The 17,625-nt window shown below is 39.8% G+C and overlaps 1 protein-coding gene across 4 annotated transcripts in view; it reads left to right on the forward strand.

Moving 5' to 3' along the window:
• Window positions 1-17,625, forward strand: part of CNTN1 (contactin 1) — a 447,411-nt gene that overhangs the window by 47,738 nt on the left and 382,048 nt on the right. The window contains exon 1 of one of the 4 annotated variants that reach the window (XM_065557061.1): window positions 15,280-15,433. The exons of the other annotated variants lie outside the window; for them this stretch is intronic. The gene's annotated coding sequence lies outside the window, so the exon portion shown is untranslated. Of the gene's footprint in view, window positions 1-15,279; window positions 15,434-17,625 lie in introns of those variants that run through there. 4 annotated transcript variants of the gene reach the window in all.

Raw genomic sequence — 17,625 nt, forward strand, 5'->3', positions numbered from 1 at the left:
ACCATGTGATCTGCAGCTTCCAATGGTAGAATGACTTTTGCTTATTCAAAATGGAAGCTAGTGACACAAAATGGAATCTGAGGAATTTCTCTGGTATCACAGCATGAATGTAGTCATTGTATTATCTATGTTGATCCTAACAGTTCTCCAGCAACTGTTCCACAATGCCTGACACTGATGACTTTTGTCACAATTGTGAACTCCACTGTCCCTGGACACTGGAAGCCATCCCCATTTAAGGCCCGTAAGTTTTTGAAATGCCTTTTCCTGATTATTTAGCTTGGCAAGCACACCTAGCAGCTCTCCATTGTTGTGTGCAATTGAACTGTGCCAGCTGCATGCTCCAGACATACTCGGGCATGGAGTAGATAAAGAGGTGGCCTGGGCCTGTGGGGAAAAGAGGCTGTGCAAGCTGACCGCTAGTTGGGAGGGAAGGGATGAGCATAAGAGACCAGTTACTTCATCCGTACCCCTGCAATCGCCACCCCCTCTGCTGCCTCCTTGGAAGCAGAGTGTAAAGTAGGGGGGGAAAGCTGAGGATCCCCAAAAACCTCATACTGTCTCTGCGCATGTTAAATGTCTGTGTATTCCAGAATGTCTTGTTACTCCTGATACTATAGTAGTATCTCAGCATTGAACAGGTATTGTTCACAGTGAACATGATCGAGGACTCTCCACAGGCTGTTGCAGGCTGTCGGAGCCTCTTCTATGCGCGTTCTATTTTTTAACCCCCTCACTCTCAATTAGCATTTCTTGTCATCTGTTATGGCAGGACAGCTTTGACAAGAAAGTGGGTCTTGCAGTATGTTCTGAAGATGGCCTGGTTTGGGCTTAGTCTTCTCTAGTAGCTTATCCCAAAATCACATGCTCTTTACCAAGAATAAGAACAGGAGTACTTGTGGCACCTTAGAGACTAACAAATTTATTAGAGCATAAGCTTTCGTGGACTACAGCCCACTTCTTCGGATGCATATAGAATGGAACATATATTGAGGAGATATATATACACACATACAGAGAGCATAAACAGGTGGGAGTTGTCTTACCAACTCTGAGAGGCCAATTAATTAAGAGAAAAATTTACCAAGAATGCTACATCTCGAGCTTTCACAACTTCTGTCCTAGGACTTGTGTTGTCTCAGAAGAGTCAATAGAACTTAGACCTCTACATGACGTAGGTGCTTTTGAAAAGTCTTAAGTTGTCAATAAAAGGGAGGTAGGAGCTAATGGAGGGTGCAAAGCACAGGTCTGAAGTGCTCTTGTCCAACTGAGGAGATGAGCTGCTGTTTTCTACACAAGTGCTATATGTTTTCCATCTTCAGTCCTAGATACAACAAATCACAAGCTAGCCTAGAGGTGATACATGTAAGCATCACTGTGGTCAGATCCTAATCCAAGAGGAAGGCAGCATTTCTCTCCATCTTTTGATTTTAAAACGAAGTCAAATTATGCATGAAAAAACAAACCGTGGAGAAGCCACAAACAAAAAATTTATTGTAACAAAATTCAGGCCTGCCACACTCACATCTACCAATCTCATGTACCTCTTACTTGAACATCTTTTTTTTTTTTTTTTTTTTTCATTCGGATGAGGGTAAATAATTCCAACATCCCATTACATTGTTTGGTTATGTCATTAATCATATTAATAAAATGTTTATGTGAAAGCAATGTCAGCATACTAATCTTTTAAAGTAGGTCACAACAGCTTTTCCACCTTCTCCGGGTAAGCATTTCTAAAGGAATGACCTTGGACAATATAGTAGAACAAACAATGCCTGGCATAACAGGCATTAAAAAAAACCCTATTTGATCTTGGGGAAATTGTTCAAGACTTATAAAGCACTGGAACTTAATATGGCCCAAACCAGTGAGACCCTTGGTGAACTGCTATAGAAGAATCCATGGTGACCCAAGATAAATTGCTCGTTGAAGACAGAAAAGGCAGCAGGAGAGAGAAAGAAATGGCAAGGAAAGGGAAAAGGCAGAGAGGAAAAAGGAGCTTAGACAATAGTGATGGGCATTTTAAAAAAAGGGTTAGCCCATATAATTTTATCACCAAGAATTAAGTGGTCTGCCAATTTTACCTGTGGGATACCATTATTTATTATTTTGTTCACCCTTACAATAAGAACAGTGTTCATTTTGTGATATTTACTTTGGTTGCTACTGCTGGTGTTTTTCTTGAGCTCTCAGAAACGTCTGGAACAAGCAGTATAAAAATCTTTTGGTCTTAGTATGCTTTATCTGTGTAACTTAATTTGTATCTCAGCAGTGATAAATGCCATGGTAAATTGGAACGTTAGATTTCTTAATTAAGCTAGTATTTCAGAGTGGTATGTGCTAAAAAATAAAACAGACAAAACAGTACACATTACATTGTTTTTAGTAGGCTGTGACTGAATGTACCCCTGTATTCACACCCTACACACTACTGCAATAATCTTTGTACCAAATATGCCTTGTGAAGAATCATTTGAAAACTAATAACTCATTGGTCAGTAATATTGTGGTGAAATGTGTGTAGTATCATCATATGTAAAGTTATGAACAGAAACTGAAATTATGACTGAAATGTGTTTACTGGACAAATCTGGGCAGGGGGTAAACCTGTTTCTCAAAGAAAAGCACAAACCGATGCCTCAAGCCAGGAGTCATCAAAGTTGATTGGCAACCCCAGTCAAGTGGCCATTCTTCGGAAACAGAAAGGGACAGGAACAGAACGATCTGCATTTTAACAAACACCAACATGGAACTTCTTTCACCATGAGACTCCATGTCTCTGTCCTCACAGTGGGAAGGAACTTTATCTAGGGGTAAGCCTCTGGAAAATGCATTTTAAAGGGTGACTGGGCTATAAAATTGAGAGGCAAAACCACCTCAGGTATTTTTTTTTCTCTCTCAACCTCTCTTTTTCACCTAAGAAGACAAAGGAACCAGCCTTTTGACTTTGGGAGGGATCCTGACATGAAAATTTGGTTAGCAATATTGTTGGGAACATGTAAGGATTTTACCTTAAAGCAAGTCTAGTTTAAGTTTTAGTGACTATATTTCTCTTATAGCCATTTCTGACTTTCATACCTTGTACTTGTATTCACTTAGTCTTTCTTTGTAGTTAAATAAACTTGTTTTATTCTTTAATGAAAACTAATCCAGTTTGTGATTAAACTGGGCTGTGTTGTAACTCCATTTAAAGTAGCAAACTGTTGTATATTGACCCCTTACAGGGGCAATAGTCCTGTTATAAAAAAAACTTCTTCAACATAGCACATAAACCAAATGTATTCTTCACATCATTTTTGAAGCTGGAAGCAGAGCTAGTCTCTAAGCTTCCCAGTTAACTGCTACGTACTGGAGACAAATGTAGCGTGTAGCCTTTTCTACTTAGATTTGATTTAGGGCTATAAGAGAAATGAAAATGTAAGAGAGTGACCCGTCCTCTTTCATCTCAATTCCATTCGCTCTTGACAAGAGTGAGGTAAATAATTCACAGCAAATCATATATTAATCAAATGTAACTTTTTCTGTTTATGAATATCTGTAAACAAAGGTTGAATTTCATAAGTTGCTTATTGTTAAAACTATTAGCTCAGGTTGAATGTGTACATATTTCACCCAGTGGATCACTTGTGAACTATTAATATTACTTTGTTTATTTGATATTAAAAATAGAAATTTTAGATGATTTGATTGGGTACATAGGTTACATGGTATACTTCTGTCCCCTGACTGGATGAGTATAACTTAGACTCATCTTCCCATTTGAACTCTTGTGATTTAAGTTTGCATTCCATAAATATTATTAGGGCCCTACCAAATTCATGGTCCACTTTGGTCAATTTTACGGTTTTAGGATTTTTAAAATAAATCCTAAAAATAAATTTCATGATTTCAGCTATTTAAATCTGAAATGTCACAGTATTGTAATTGTAGGGATCCTGACCCAAAAAGGAATAGGGGTGGGTGTGTGTGTGTGTGTGTGTGTGTGTGTGTGTGTGTGTGTGAGACGTTCCCCTACTGTTATCCGGACTGGTGATGTGCCAGGTCACTCCAATCCTAGACTCTGGGAGCCAGCCTAACCCTGCTCTGCTGTGAGAACCCCCACTCCTGGGCTGTTCACGCACAGCCGCTGGCATGTAAGCTGCTCCCTGGATTGTACAACCGAATGACGCTAGCCAATATCTCCGGTCCCAGACACAACCCTAGGAACCTCCGTCTTGCAGTGTCCAGTTATGCCCACTGGACGCTGCAAGCTTATATGAGTTCATCAATTTAACAAAGAAATTGATATGTACCAGACTTGTTATCACAAGGGGAGTCTCCGGCCTATCTATTGCTCTGAACAGTTTAACAATAATTAAAATAATTGTAATTGTTAATTATTACTTATTATGCTAACTACTTTACATGTAGAGAAACAAATTATATATAGAGTAAATAAACTGTTAGGGTGGAATCTGAACATTGCTTGGTGTGTGTCCCATGCATCTTCTGTGCCCTGGCAAGATATCACACAACCTCCTTTGAGGTGGACAGCAGGATTTCCATCTTGCTGTTGATTGGCCCGTCAGGTTATTATGGGTGGTTTTCAGGTCATCAAACAGACTCTCTTCTGAGCCTATCATCCTGAAAAGGAAATGGCCTCAACTTATTTCAGCAACTATCTCTCCGATTTATGTTGTGTAGGATTTAACAGATTCCTTCAGTTTGCATGATCAGAGTAGTGGGGACTGAATAACATTTACTACCAGTTTTGGCATGACTGTCTTCAATTGCTTCCACTTGTTTCTGTGACTGTTTGCTGCTCACAGTAATGGGATATTCCCTCTTCAACCCTCTAAAGCAGGGATGCCTTTTTCATCTCATAATTTGGTTTTCTAAGCAAAGAGGACTGATCTTCCAAATTGTCATGAACAATTGGTGGGTTGATGCTTATGTTGGTAAGGGAAAAATGACTGAGTCCCAGAAAATGAAGACTGGAGGCATTTGCTTCTGCACAATGTCTCCTTTTTATATACTTAAAACTTTGTATTGTTACAAATTGTACAGTTTTCACAATGCTTATATTTATTTATTGTGTGGGGTTAAGATTCCCAAAAAGCAAGCAAATACAAGCTTTCTGAAACTTTCATTTAACATATGTGTCAGAGGAAATAGCATCCATATGTAGTATTTTTGGTGCAATTATTTGAGGGTTAATTTAATGAGTCAGCTTGTCCATATGATTTTAGTGTTTTGAAGTTCTTCTGATGTATTTTGAGGACGTTTATTATGTAAAGTTGTATCTAGTTCCAAACACCGCAGATAACAAAGTACTGTCTGTATATCTTCAGTCAGAGCAATTTTTAGTTTTATTTCTCAGCAGTGCTGTGGATAATTCAATTTCAGCTTGACGCTGTAAAATTTCCACAGTGGTGTTTATAACTTATTGCCTTTTATTTTAAGACATGCACATTTTGGCAATATAGTATCTTGACATTTCAAATCTCTGGGTCTTCCTTATGAACATTTGTAGGAGTAATATCTAAATTGTGAGATAGGAAATTCATCCATGAATTAAAGGATCTCACTCCTATCGGAAGAAGAGAGTTTCAATCCCAATTAGGTTTCCCAGGTCATTAAAGAAGGATCAGAGTTCTATATAAGATTGTATTGGACTAACTTGTATGCCAAAGCTCTTAAAGTAGAACTGATCTTTTTTTTTCTATTGGAATAGATTCTGTGTTATGGGAAAATTAATAATTTATCCAATATCTGAGTTGCATCTACTGTTGTCAGCTAAATCATTTAAGTTGTGTGAATATGTTGATTGAGTTCCCTTCGGAAATGTCTAGGGTAAATATAAATTTTTTTAACCAGTCTGTGGAAATATCTGTGCTTTTTGCTCTGTTATTCCTTCATGATTGTTTTATTGTAGCATCGAGAATTGAAGCTACTTAGATCATTACAACAATGATTGATGGTCTGGAAAATCTGCTTTGCAGTGACAGACTTAAGGAGCTCAATCTATTTACCTTACCAAAGAGAAGGTTAAGAGGTGACTTGATCATGGACTATAAGTAGCTACATGGGGATAAGATAAATGATACTAGAGGCCTTTTAAATTTAGCAGACAAAGGCATAACAAGATTCAGAAGCTGGAAGTTTGTCAGAAAAATTCACATCGGAAATAAATGCGGAGTTTTTGCAGTGAGGGTGATTTAATGTTGGAACAGCTTACCAAGGGATGTGCTCAGTTCTCCATCTCTTGGAGTCTATAAATCAACAATGTATGTCTTTCTAAAAGATAAGCTTTAGACGCATGAGAAATTATTAGGCTTGATAGCGGAATCACTAGGTGAGATTTTATGGGCTGTGTTACACCGGAAATCAGGCTAGGTGACTCTAATGGTTCCTCTGGTCTTGCAATCTATGACTCTGTTTCCCATACATGTCTTTCCATTACTGTTACTGTTCAGTTGTGCTACTGCGTGAAGATGTTGGTATAATTTGCTGGCTGCTGTCACTCGCAGTTAGTCACTTTCTCTACCACAGGAAATTTATTTTCTTGGCTATGATATAGTAGAGAATCTGAAAGCAACAGCATGTTGGCCAGCAACAGCATGTTGGCTAGAGAGGGGAAGTAGAATCTGGAATAGCAGTATTAGTAATAATATTTAAGATGAAAATTGGGAAAAACTTCATTAGAATTAATTTTTAATTTTTTTTTTGGTTTTCACCCAGGGATTAAGTTATTTTAGATTTGGTTTTGCACAAATTATCAGTATTCCATACTTATAGACATGCAGTTACTTAATAAGAATACATCTTTCTAATATCTGTCATGCATGTCTGCTTAAAAATGCATAACCTTCTAAATGCTTCTTGGAAGCTGAAACACAGCCTCACCTTTCATACTAATAAAGAGCACAGTGCCAAGCACAAGATGACAATCCCGAATCTCACAATAGATAAGTGGGACACTCTCTGGAATAGGCATGTATATGTCAAAAAGAACAGGATAAAGTTCTAAATTGACAGTGTCTCTTCCCACCCTCTCCCTTTTTGTCTGAAATGTTTTAAACCTACTGTCATGACAAGTAACACCTCAGATTATAAAACATGTATTGCTAATTTTGTTTGTAATAAAATGAATGAAGATGCACACATGCACAAAGTTGTTGTGAGTCTCAGGCCTGGTCCACACTAACCCCCCACTTAGAACTAAGGTACGCAAATTCAGCTACGTTAATAATGTAGCTGAATTCAAAGTACCTTAGTTCGAACTTACCGCTGGTCCAGATGCAGCAGGCAGACTCCCCCGTTGATGCCGCGTACTCCTCTCGCCGAGCTGGAGTACCGGCGTCGACGGCGAGCACTTCTGGGATCGATCCCAGAAGATCGATTGCTTACTGCCAGACCCGGAGGTAAGTGTAGACCTACCCTCAGTAAATTTGGCATTTCAACTTAGATCCTCCTTTGAAAGATGCTGCTGAAGTTGTATCAGACAAGTATCTGAATGTTCTGTTGATGAAGAATCATATGGAAACAGAATCTCCCTATAAAAGTATTCAGAAAACCACTTTATTGAAACAATTTCTCATTTTTCTTTTATTGGCTATTTTCCAACATTGGAGAAAAATACCAGTGACAGCATACAACATTCTCAGCATAGCACAAGTATATGACACAGCAAGCTTCTGAATAAAAAGTCAGTCATCTCTCATAGCTGGACAAAGCCTTTAATACAGAGCTTTTGAAAACGTTCTTCTTTTGTATTCTGTTTCAATTGACAGAGTTTACAGTTCTTACAAAGCCTCAGAAACATTGGCTGTATAATTCTTCATAAATTTCAGTTTAGTCCTTGGATGACTTTCTCCAATAGAGCTGAAGTGGTTAATTCTGTAACTTAATGCGGAAGGTGAAGCAGTAAAGTATTATTCTATACTTCAAGAATTACTAAGTATGCTGCATGAGTCCCAATCAAAACAGGCCTCCTGTGTTGCATTGCTGTGATTTCACTTGACTGAACAAGAAATGTCCTAGCCGGTATTAGTTAAAATCCAGTTTTCCATGCCTACTCAATTCTTTCAGTGCTTGATTGCTCGATAATTGTATAGCATTGAATAGCTTCAGAATTTATATAAGAGCTTATTTTTCTCTCATCTATGTTTTAGACACATCTTTGTTAGTTAAATGTAGTCTTCTGGGAGTAATGTTCTGTGGAAGATTTGGTTGGCCTCAGTTGAAACCTAGTATGAAAACATGTTGATGCATACCCAGCCTATGGTCCTGTTCAGACCGCTTTTTTTAGTTTAAACATTAGTTAAATAGGAATCCTGTAAATAAACTATTTGAAAACACGTTCCTTGTCAAATAATTATATAATATTATCGATATGAATACATGGGAAGTTAAATAAGTTTGACTAATATCATGCATAAAGATTTCTGACATTTTCTATCAATAATTACTTGTCCTCCTCTTGTTGGGTTACATCCCTTTACATCACCTGAACCTCCAGTAAAAACTACTCTATTCCTAAAGGAGTTCATGGTCAGTAAATACGAGTAGTGATTGCAACATCAAAAAAGTAGTACATCAAAAAGTATTATAGTTAAATTTTCATTGCTTATTGCAGCCTGAATTAGGCTCAGTTCTGCTCTTAATGTTTGTAAACTGAAAGAGTGGTTCAACGGCACAAATAGTTATGGGCTCTAGTTTCGGAATGAGTACTCCCAGATACTCTACAAGATGTCTTACAATGCTTTCTTAAAATCTCTTACTATCTTGTGCTGTGGATGCCATCAAATCTCTCAAACTAAGCAGGATTGAAGTGAGTGATCACAGTGTGGTTTTACGAGATTTGAATGGCTTGGCTATGCCTGCAGGCTCTCCTGTATGGACTTGAGAGCAGTAGTCATGCAGTTTAAAGTATTGCATGTTATATATTAGATATTAAATCATGTGCATGGTATGAAATTGTAAGTGAAACTGGAAATCTCTGAGTTGTCCTTTGCATGTGCGTGGGACCATTCTGAAGTTCAGCCTGTTTAATAGGAACTGTTATACAGAATCAGTTTTGCCCTCAACCTATTTTTATAACAGAATGCAGATATTTTTTTTTATCAATGAATCCATCTATAAGTAACCCACACACCTCCTGGTTGTGATGTTCTGTCACATAGAGTGGCACCGAGACTACTTAGAAAGCGAGAAAGAGGGAGAGATTAATGAGTCTGCTCTACAGCCTTTGCTAACAGCCAGTTGGCTTTTAGCTCATGCAGTAGAGGCCCATGCACTAAGCTCCAGAGATCCCGGGTTCGATCCTGCCTGCCGACAATCGGGGTCTATCGGTGTTACATATACATTTGTCACTAAATTGTAAAGAAAGGACCTTGTTTTCTCAGAGCAGCTATGGTTGCACAGGGGTTAAAATTAACAAGATGGAAATCACAAGTGCTATCTGGTACTAAGAAGTTAATTCTTAATGTATTAGGTCCAGCACATTTAGGGAAAATTCTATAGAGAAGAATTTCAGAAGGTCAGATATTTAATGGATGTTAATGCCTTACAGTATGACCACATTTAGAACTCTGACTAGACTGGTATGGTGATGTCTAGAGCACAATAGCTTATAGCTTTCTATACACCCTAGTATCTGGCCCAGAAACTAGTTTCAGATGAAGATGTTAATGTATTCTGCGTCTTTTGTCTTTTCAAAGCCTGATTTATTTGTTGCTAATAATGATGTAATGCATTTATACTGCACATAATCTCAGGATGTTCTGTAGGTCAAATATAGTTAAAAGCATTAAACAGATACTTTCAGTTTAGATTTAAAACTGAAATAGATTCATCTTTCTAAATAAGAAAAGGAAGGGGCAAAAGCATAAAAACCTCAATCTTTAAATGTCTCCAACTTATATTTTGTACAAACCAATAAATTAGCAGAATCAGACCATCTATACAACTGCTATAAGCATAATGAAAAAAGTTAGTCTGAAAGATATCATACTGTGTGTATCCCTTATCTCTCACTCACAATTTTATATTAGCACTGTTCTTTTTTAATGATGTTCTGTTTTGTATATACATTCCAGTGGTATATACAATTTGCCATGAGCTTAAATCTACTTTCAGATAAATGGTTACAAGTTAATCAAAATCAATGGACATCATAGACATTAAGGTCAGAAGGGACCATTATGATCATCTGGTCTGACCCCCTGCATGCTGCAGGCCGCGAGACCCTTCCCTGGACTCTACCGTTGAAGTCCCCAATCCTGTGTTTTAGTGACTTCAATCGGCTGAGACCCTCCTGCTAGTGATCCCTGCCCCATGCTGCGGAGGAAGGCGAAAAACCTCCAGAGGCTCAGCCAATCTACCCTGGAGGAAAATTCCTTCCCGACCCCAAATATGGCGATCAGTAATACCCCGAGCATATAGGCAAGAGTCTCTAGCCTGACCCTTGTTGGCCATTATGCTGTTCATGTACCATTGCTTGGTTTTCCTTGGCTACTATGTTTTATCATTAAACCATTCCCTCCATAAACTTATCCAACTTAATCTTAAAACCAGACAGGTCTGTCGCCCCCACCGTTTCCCTCGGAAGGCCGTTCCAATATTTCACCCCTCTGATGGTCAGAAACCTTCGTCTAATTTCAAGCCTAAACTTCCCCCCGGCCAGTTTGTATCCATTCGTTCTCGTGTCCACATTAGTACTAAACTGGAATAATTCCTCTCCCTCCCTTGTATTAACCCCTCTGATATATTTAAAGATAGCAATCATATCCCCCCTCAGCCTTCGCTTTGTCAGACTAAACAACCCAAGCTCCTCTAATCTCTTTTCATACGACAGGTTTTCCATTCCTCTGATCATCTTAGTCGCCCTTCTCTGCACCCGTTCCAGTTTGAGTTCATCTTTTTTAAACATTGGAGACCAGAACTGCACACAGTACTCCAAATGAGGTCTCACCAGCGCCTTATACAACGGAAGCAGGACCTCCCTATCTCTACTAGATATACCTCGCCTAATACATCCCAAGACCGCATTGGCTTTTTTCACCGCCACGTCACATTGCCGACTCATAGTCATCCTGCGGTCCACAAGGACCCCTAGGTCCTTCTCCTCTTCCGTTACTTCTAACCAATGCGTCCCCATCTTGTAACTAAAATTGTTATTATTCGTCCCCAAGTGCATCACCTTACACTTTTTACTATTAAATTTCATCCTATTTCTGATACTCCAATTCACAAGCTCATTCAAGTCTCCCTGCAGAGTATCCCTGTCCTCCTCCGAGTTTGCAACTCCTCCCACCTTCGTATCATCCGCAAACTTTATCAGCCCACTCTTGCAATCGGTCCCGAGGTCAGTTATAAATAGATTAAATAAGATGGGTCCCAAAACCGAACCTTGAGGCACTCCACTAGTAACCTCCCTCCAACCCGACAATTCACCCTTTAATACGACCCGCTGCATTCTCCCCATTAACCAATTCCCTATCCACCTCTGGATTTTCATATCGATCCCCATGTTTTTCATTTTAACCAATAGTTCCTCATGGGGTACTGTATCAAACGCTTTACTGAAATCCAGGTATATTAGGTCCACCGCATTTCCCTTATCTAATAAGTCCGTTACTTTCTCAAAGAAGGAGATCAGATTCGTTTGGCACGATCTGCCCTTCGTAAAACCATGCTGTAATTTATCGCATTTGCCATTAACTTCAAGGTCCTCAACTAGTTTCTCCTTCAGAATCTTCTCCAGCACCTTGCACACTACTGATGTTAAACTAACAGGCCTATAGTTACCCGGGTCACTTTTTTTCCCTTTCTTGAAAATAGGAACCACATTGGCTATTCTCCAGTCTAACGGGACTACCCCCGAGTTTACAGATTCATTAAATATAGTCGCTAATGGGCCTGCTATTTCCCGCGCCAATTCCTTCAATATTCTTGGATGAAGATCGTCCGGTCCACCCGACTTAGTCCCATTAAGGCGTTCTAGTTTTGTTTCTACCTCGGATGCGGTAATCCCCCATCCCGTATGCCCCTCTGTAACGGTGCTAGTATCCCTAATACCTTCATTGGCCTCATTAAACACCGATGCAAAATATTCATTGAGATATTGCGCCATGCCTAGATTATCTTTAATCTCCTCTCCGGCTATAGTCTTTAGCGGTCCTACTTCTTCTTTCTTTGCTTTCTTCCTATTTATATGGCTGTAAAACCTCTTACTATTACTTTTAATTCCCCTCGCTAAGTCCAACTCTTCCTGGCCTTTGGCCTTTCTCACTCTATCTCTACATTCTCTGACTTCACTAAGGTAAGTTTCCTTACTGATCCCTCCCCTCTTCCACTCTTTGTACGCTTTCTGTTTTTTCCTAATCGCCCCTTTCAGCCGGTCGCTCATCCAGCTCGGTCTAAGTCTCTTGCTTAGTAATCTTTTTCCCTTTTTGGGGATACAGGCTTCTGACAGCTCTTGCATCTTTAACTTAAAGTAATCCCAGGCTTCTTCTGCCTTTAGGTCCCTTAATACGTTTGCCCAATCCACTTCCCTTACCAGTCCCCTTAATTTGTTAAAATTGGCCTTTTTAAAATTATAAACCCTAGTCTTTGACTTAATTCTGGTACTCTTTCCATTTAGTTTAAACCGAATTAGCTCATGATCACTGGAGCCCAAGTTGTCCCCCACTACCAATTCCTCAACAAGGTCCTCACTACTTACCAGAATCAAATCTAAAATGGCCTCCCCCCTCGTCGGCTCAGCTACCACTTGATAAAGGAATTGATCCGCAAGCACATCTAGGAACATCTGAGCCCTATTATTGCTACTAGCGTTTGTTCCCCAATCTATATCCGGGAAGTTAAAGTCCCCCATAATTACACAGTTTCTATTAGTATTTACCTCCCTTAATACATTAAACAATTCCTTATCCATATCCTGGGTCGATCCCGGCGGTCTATAGCACACCCCAAGCACTATCTCCGGAGAGGCTCTAGTAGTACTTTTACCCAGCTTGAGTATCGCCCAGACGGACTCTGTGTTATCTATTCCATCCACTATTATTTCTTTACAGCTTATTTCACTATTGACATACAATGCCACCCCCCCACCTTTACCTTTATCCCGGTCTTTCCTAAACAGCGCATACCCCTCCATACCTGTGTTCCAGTCGTGACTGCCATTCCACCACGTTTCAGTTATTCCTACGATATCCGGTTTCAATTCTCGGACCAAGAGCTCCAATTCCTCCATTTTATTACCTAGGCTTCTCGCATTGGTGTACAAACAGCCTAATGTATGTTGTTTAGCCTGTCTCCCATTACTAGCACTGTATGTTGCGGGCCTCTTTGTGTTCGTCCCCCCTGTCCCTCCTATGTCCAATCTCATCTCCCCGGCTATGTCTCCTCTTATTACACTCAGCTTTTCAATACCGGAAACTGGCGTGGAGATTAACTGTGCATCTCCCAACCATCTCCCCAAACTTCCTAGTTTAAAGCTCTTTTGATAAGATGAGCCAGCCTCCCTCCCAGAAGTCTATTTCCTTCCCTACTCAGGTGAAGCCCATCCCGCGAGAACAGGTGCCTGTCCCCGAAAGCCTCCCAGTGGCCATACATCCCAAAGCCCTCCTTATAGCACCACTCCCTTAGCCAACTATTTATCCTCACAATCCTATCAGCCCTTTGCTGCCCTTCCCTCGGAACAGGCAGAATCCCACTAAAGATAACCTGAGCCTCTATCTCCTTGAGAGTCTTCCCCAGCCTGGCATAATCTCCCTTGATTCTCTCTAACGAGAACCTAGCCGTGTCATTCGTTCCTACATGAAGGATTATCAAGGGGTTCTTACCTGCTCCTTTTAGGATCCTTTTCAACCGCAGGTCCACATCGCGTATCTTTGCACCTGGTAGACAGCACACCCTTCTGTTCTCCGGGTCCGCCCTGGTCACAGGCCTGTCCAATCTCCTCAGTAAAGAGTCTCCAATTACATACACCTGCCGTTGCCTGGCAACAGTGTGATCTAGTAATCTAGTCTCCGATCCCTCTAGTCCTGACCTGTGTCTGCTCCTATCTTCCCTTATGCTCCCCCTTATGCCTTCCTGTATCCTCTGGTGGCCCATAATTGGTGCTGTCTCCATCAACTCCTCCCCCCTCTCTCTCGGACTAGCAGCTCTTCTTTTCTTCCTTACCCTCCCACCTTCAGTCACCACCTGCTGCCCCTCTACCTCGTTCTCCAAACACTCAAACCTATTCCTGAGTTCTATTCCCCCCTCACTGGCCCTCCTTTTCCTTGGCCTACTTCTCACAGTCACATGCTTCCACTTCCCTGGATCTCCTCCTTCCATTCCCCTCTCGCTGTCATCTACTACAGCCTCTTCCTGCACCCTAGAGCCTTCCCCTTCAGCCCCGCCTTGCCCAGGGCAAAACCAGATTCTCCTCCTAACACTGACACAAGAATGATGGTGCTTGGCCAAGAGAACCCTCCTTTCTAGTGATCTATAGTGCCACTGAATAAAAGCCCTTGTCTCCAACTGGTGTTTTAGGTAATTGGGCTTTTCTATTTTAATTCTGGCTGTGTCTGGAAACTTCCTCTTCTCCACGTGGATACTAAAGAGGTTTTTCATCAGATCTCTCATTATTTGCCTTTAATAAGACTGGGATGTTCAGGCTAATGGTGATGTTGAAAAATGTTTCCCTTTTCCTGGTATCAGGATCTTAGTGAATAATGAACAAGAGGAGTTGTGCAGTATGCCGATATCCCTACATCTCCGATCAGTGCATCTTCTTTTTTACTTTTTTATTTTGAATTTTAACTTAACTGTTACTTTAAAAAAGGAAGTCCTCTCTTCCTCAAAACTGCTACATTTAACTTTTGTATTGTAAATGTGGCATAATGCTCTTTCTGTTGCATCAGACAGTTAACACTATTTGAAACATCAAATAAGCAAGAAAAGGTTATAATTTAATGTTTTACTCACACTTCTATCACTTTCACAGAAGAGTTTTTACCATTTCTGTTCTTCAGGTTTAGAGCAGTAAAGCTATTTAACTTTATCATTTTTTTTTATTGATATAAAATCTCTGATTAAGGAACCCACATCTTTGAAGCCTCTTTTACAGCTAAACCCCAAAATAGAATTCCTACATTCACGTGCTTTTAAAGTGAATTTTCCATGTTGCACTTCCTTTGACAACTCTGCTTTCAATTGAGAACAAAGATGTTACTATGTCCAATTTAGTCACATGTTTGTAAATGATGAGCTTCTGATGCCAATGATGGCTTTGTTTTTACGTTTATTAGTCCAGGCTCTAGTGCAGTTTAACTTGTCCTGAATTTACTCTACTGATTCAGAGCTACATAGTCTACATTATCTTCCTCCTGCCTGAATGACATTCTTCATTGATGAGACCTGCTTCTAGTTCACCTTGGGGAGAGGTCAACAGGAAAATGTAACTTTTTTAAACTTTATATACAAACTTGCTCAAGTGTTTGATTTTTCATTTTAGTATATTTGGAATATTGTTAGCTTGCATCTAGGGTACTCAGATATCATGTCACTTGCGTGTGCTTTCACCGTGACCTGAGGCTGGACTACTGCACTTCCCTTTTCATTGGCTTTACTCTTATCTCTATCAAAAGATTTCAGTTAATTCAAAATGAGACATAACTAGTGTTATTAGTCATGACAAATGTTCATATGCTACCCCCTATTTTAGTTTTCTTCATTGGCTTTCAGTATTTTTGGCTTATTTATGTTTGTTGGAATTATAAAAACTTGCTTTTGACATATAGTCTAATTTGTGCGGCTTGTTAAACTTTTACACTGCTAGGTTGTAAATAGATATACGATGTATGCTTATAAAATTACAAAATCTTTTATATGAAAAGAAATACTGTCATTTGCTAGAAATAATAATGCTTTCATTCTCATCAACATTCTTCAGTATTTTCAAGAAAAATCTGAGAAACACTAGGATATAGAACACTAATGTGATACAGAGGAACCCTTTAGGTTTGCCTAATTTTGAATGAAAGTGTTCACACAGGTTTAATGTAGTTTAACTAATTTACTTTTCTGGATGTCCTTGTGTAGGCAAGCCCTTAGCTCTTCATTTCTAATGCTCTGTTGTTGATCTGTTATTAATCTGTTTGTAATTTATTTATTACTAATCCTGATTGCTTTTACATCTTAAAGCATTGGTGATCCAAAGTTTCAGACAATTCAGTTTTTGTTAACTACACCTCTGCTTCGATATAACGCGACCCGATATAACACGAATTCAGATATAACATGGTAAAGCCGTGCTCCGGGGGGGTGGGGCTGCGCACTCCGGTGGATCAAAGCAAGTTCAATATAATGCGGTTTCACCTATAACGCGGTAAGATTTTTTTGGCTCCCAAGGACAGCGTTATAGCGAGGTAGAGGTATATTTAACTGATGTGTTATAAAGTAACTTTTTCTAGTATGTTTTCTGAGATTTTATTTTATGTAAAATATGGTTTCCCTACTGAAAAGTGGTAAGGTTAAATTTTTACATTTGCAAATGACTTGGTTTTGTGTAAGAATATTTTGCAATATCATTCTGGGGTTTACTGAAAGGAGTGTCATATGTAAGTCACAGCAGGTAATTGTTCCACTCTAGTCAGTAATGGTGAGCCTCAGCTGGAGTACTGCATCCAGTTCTGGGCATCACACTTCAAGAAAGATGTGCACAAATTAGAGAGAGTCCAGAGGAGAACAACAAAAATGATAAAAGGTTAGAAAACATGGCCTCTGAGGAAAGGTTGAGATAATTGGACATGTTTATTCTAGAGAAGAGAAGACTGAAAGGGGACATAAGTCTTCAAATATGTAAAAGGTTGTTATAAAGAAGGTAGTGATCAATTGTTCTCCATGTCCACTGAAGATAGGACAAGAAGTAATTGGCTTAAATTGCAGCCTGGGACATTTAGGTTAGATATTAGGAAAAACTTTCTAACTATAACAATAGTTAAGCTCTGGAACAAGTTATCTAGGGAGGCAGTGGAATTCCAGTCATTGGAGGCATTTAAGAACAGGTTAGACCAGGGGTCGGCAACCTTTCAGAAGTGGTGTGCTGAGTCTTCACTTATTCACTCTAATTTAAGGTTTTGCGTGCCAGTAATACCTTTGAATGTTTTTATAAAGTCTCTTTCTATAAGTCTGTAATATATAACTAAACTATTGTTGTATGTAAAGTAAACAAGGTTTTAAAATGTTTAAGAAGCTTAATTTAAAATTACTGTATTTTCTGGCGTATAAGACTACTTTTTAACCCAGGAAAATCTTCTCAAAAGTCGGGGGTCGTCTTATACGCCGGGTGTCGTCTTATAGGGCGGGTGCTGAAACTTCCGAGCCGGACTGGAGAATCTGCGGTCGCCGCATATGGTGGGGGGAGCTCAAAAACGGCCGCGGCCGCATCCCCACCCGATGACGAGGTGAGGGGGCGCCTCACCGGGAAGGTGTAAGTGAAGGGCGGAGCAAGCTGCAGGCGTCCGGGACGCCCGGGGTATGGAAAAAAGAGAGAGAGCGGCGCTGTGCCCAGAAAAACACGCCTCTTTCACCCGTCTGGCCCGCCCTTGTATCCTATTACCGTACCTCCTTCTCTGCCTCTCAGATCTC

Source organism: Chrysemys picta, chromosome 1 (genome assembly GCF_011386835.1).
Source record: "Chrysemys picta bellii isolate R12L10 chromosome 1, ASM1138683v2, whole genome shotgun sequence".
NCBI lineage: Eukaryota > Metazoa > Chordata > Testudines > Emydidae > Chrysemys > Chrysemys picta.